Below are 3,789 nucleotides of genomic sequence, written 5' to 3'. Positions count from 1 at the left end.
GAAATTGTCATTATTGTAGATGATATAATTACATACATAAAAACAGCTGTCCCCTTGAAAAAATTCAAATAAATTATTTGACATAATAAATTAGTTTAACAAAGAGCTAATATACAAAAAGTTCAATATACAAAGCTCAGTTGCATCTCTATATATCAGCAAAACAATTAAAAGTGAAATTTAAGAGGATCTTACACAAAAGGCATCAGGAAAACAAAAAGTATGTATGAAAGAATTTCTTATAGAAACCAGAAAACATTGCTGAGAATCATTTTCAAATAACTTAATAAAAAAGAAAGTCATGTTTCTAGGTTGTAATTCTAAATGTTATTAAGTTTTCAAATCCCCCAAAGTCAATCTACAGCATCATCACAATTCTTTATAGAAATCCCAGATTTTGTTCCCAATAATTGATAATTGATTCTAAAATTCATGTGGAACTGTATGTACTAAGTATTAGCCAATGACGTTTGGTAGAAAAATAAAACTGGGAGTCTTAGGCTACTAGATTTCAAGACTTATTGTAAACTTACACTAAAAATTACACTATTGATAAAAGAATGGATAAATAAAACTATGGAAGGAAATATATATTAGAAATCAAGAAATTGAACTTTCACACTTTCATGTAGTCATTTGTTATACAACCAAGTCACCATTTCAATGTCAAGAAAAAAGAGTATTTTTTCTAAAAAGTTGTGCAAGTTCAACTGGCTATCCAAAAAAAAAAAAAAAAAAGAAAAAGGAAGAAAGAAGAGAAAAAGGAAAAAAAGATAAAAAGGAAAGAAAGGAAGAGAGAGAGAGAGAGAAGAATCTTAATCTAGCCTCACACTACACACAAAATTATTCCCAGATTGATATACAAGTAAACATGACAGAATAAAAATCAAAATTTCTATAAATTAAAAGAAAGCAAGAAATCATCTACATGACATGTGGTTAGTGAAATAATTTCTTCAGTCAGACACAAGTAACACTAATTAAATATCAGGCAGAAAAAGATAAATATCATATGATTTCACTCATATGTGGAATTTAGGAAACAAAACAGATGAACATAGGGGAAGGGAAGGAAAACTAAAATAAAAACAGAGAGTGAGGCAAACCGTAAGAGACTCTTAAATACAGAGAACAAACTGAGGACTGCTGGAAGGGTCCTAGGTAGGGAGATGGGCTAAATGGGCAGTGGGCATTAAGGAGAGCACTTGTTGGGATGAGCACTGGGTGTTACATTTAAATGATGAACCTCTAAATTCTATTCCTGAAACCATCACCTTACCATATGTTAACTAACTTGGATTTAAATGAAATTAAAAATACAAAACAGTACAATACAAAACAAAAACAAAGTGTAGAAACAAATGTCCATCAAGACACTATTTTGTTGTATGGATAAAAATACAATGAAATGCTAAGGAATCATTAAAAAATCAGGTTGTGGGGTGCCTGGATGACTCAGTTGGTTAAGCATGACCTTCAGCTCAGGTCATGATCTCACAGTCCGTGGGTTCAAGCCCCGTTTTGGGCTCTGTGCTGACAGCTCAGAGCCTAAATCCTGCTCAGATTGTGTGTCTCCCTCTCTCTGCCCCTCCCCCACTCACTCTCTGCTCTGTCTCTCAAAATAAAATAAAGACATTAAAAAAACATTAATAAAAAATAAATAAAATAAAAAACCAGGTTGTAGAACAATATCTTATGGCATGGGAATATGCTCAAAATACATAGTTAAGAAAATAAATAAATAAATAAATAAATAAATAAATAAATAAATAAAATATTTATAGATGGCACTATTTTAAATTTAAATTTCTTTAAACAAAATATCTATTTATTTATTTGAGATAGAGAGTGAGCAAGACAGGGAAGGGCAGAGATAGAAGGAGACAATCCCAATGGTCTCAGCACTGTCAGCACAGAGCCTGGCTTGGGGCTCAATCTCGTGACTCTTACAGGGAGATCATGACCTGAGTCAAAATCAAGAGTTCAACACTTGACCATCTGAGCCACCCAGGCTCATCAAAGACACCATGAAGAACCTGAAAAGGTAAACCATAAAATAAAACTATCTATATTTATAATATATGTATCAAGAACATTTCCTATTTTTTTTAGCCATAACAAAATCAAATATTTTCATTTTTTCACTAGTAAATAAGTTAAAAAAATGTCTTTTCACCTTTTTCTATCAGTGCAATACTCTGGAGGCATTGGTTAAGGTGGAATAAGAGTAGGGTGACCCTAAGCTTGCTTCCTACTTTGAACATAGCTAGATAAATATCAAACCATTCTGAACACCCAAGAAATTAATCTGAGGACTGAGAGAACAAAGCTGCACACCTACAAACAGAAAAAAAATGACCATCTTGTAAAAGGTAGCAACTGCGGAGAATTGATTTGGTGGAGAAAAGAGGATTGCAGAGGTGGGGGAACCCTGACCATTGAGAGAGGGGAAAGAATGAGAACAAATGTGAAAAAAGTGTAAAAACTCACACAAGGAATTCACCGGAAAAAAATCTTTCCCCAAACCAATTGACAGGGGGAAAAGGAGAGGGTGTAAGTACTGTAAGTTTTGTATAAACAGCAGAGTGCAGGGTGTGAAGTTTCAGAGCTCAGCTCCTCATGCCCAGGCAAGGAAGGAGTGGGGAGCCCTGGGGTCATGCAGCACCGTCTGAGGACCCCCCAGGTCACAGGAGGAGAAGCAATTCCCCTGCTTGGAGGGCACTTGGGAGAGGTGCTATGGTCTCTCCAGGAGCAAAAGGTCTGGTGGGCACTACTGAGCTGCGCCAGTCACCAACATAGGAAGAAAGACCCTGGTTGAGGGCAGCAAACCATGTTATTGGCTTTGTGCTCTGATTTACCGTAAACCTCGAACTGCTTCACGATCGCATGAAGCCAGCACCAAGCACAGCACAGCAAGTCGTTGTCCCAGAGGATGAGCGTGGGGCTACACCAAGAGAGTCTCTGAAATTCCGAGTTTTGAAACATAGCCGCACCAGCGATAAAACGTGGGAGTGCTGTGCCACCTGGCAGGCTGACAGCTCAGACACAGACAGGGTGCAGGCAGCCATCTGACAGAAGCCGGGGACACAGGAAGGATGGTTGTTGGCTCATCTGCGAGGGTTTCCTGCAGAGTCGTGGGCACAAATTCCTTCCTCCAGAGACATGGCGGGGGAGGGGGGGCGGTGAAGCCATTTTCATCCCTTGCCCACCAGCAGTGACCAACCTTGGGGAGCTCAACGGCAACATCAAATGCATACTGGAGCCGCCATACCAAGCTCGCCCCGCTGTGACATGCAGGCCCATCTCCATTAGGGCAAGAGAGCCTGAGAATTAGCACAACAGGCCCGTCCCCAAAAAGACCAGCCCAAACCACAAGCATGCACCAAATCTACTGATCATAGAGTTTTGCAAAACATTAGCTCCATATTTATTTACTGTTATTTTTTGGATCTAGCTTCTTTTAACAAGCAGACCAAAGAAATATCTGCAACCAAAAGGGTAGAAAGACTATTCTGAAAACTGTAGAATGCTGATTAAAGAAATTGAGGAAGACACAAAGAAATGGAAAAATATTCCATGCTAATGGATTGGAAGAACAAACATTGTAAAACTATCTATACTACCCAAAACAATCTACATACTTAATGCAATCCCTATCAAAATACTAGCAGCATTTTTCACAGACCTGGAACACCAATCTTAAAATGTGTATGGAACCACAGAAGACCACGAATAGTCAAAGCAATCCTGAAAAAGAAAGCAGAGCTGAAGGCATCACAATTCCAGGGT

This window comes from Suricata suricatta, chromosome 3 (genome assembly GCF_006229205.1).
Source record: "Suricata suricatta isolate VVHF042 chromosome 3, meerkat_22Aug2017_6uvM2_HiC, whole genome shotgun sequence".
NCBI classification, from domain to species: Eukaryota; Metazoa; Chordata; class Mammalia; order Carnivora; family Herpestidae; genus Suricata; species Suricata suricatta.
The sequence above is the reverse complement of the archived record's forward strand: the minus strand, read 5'-3'. Positions refer to the sequence as shown.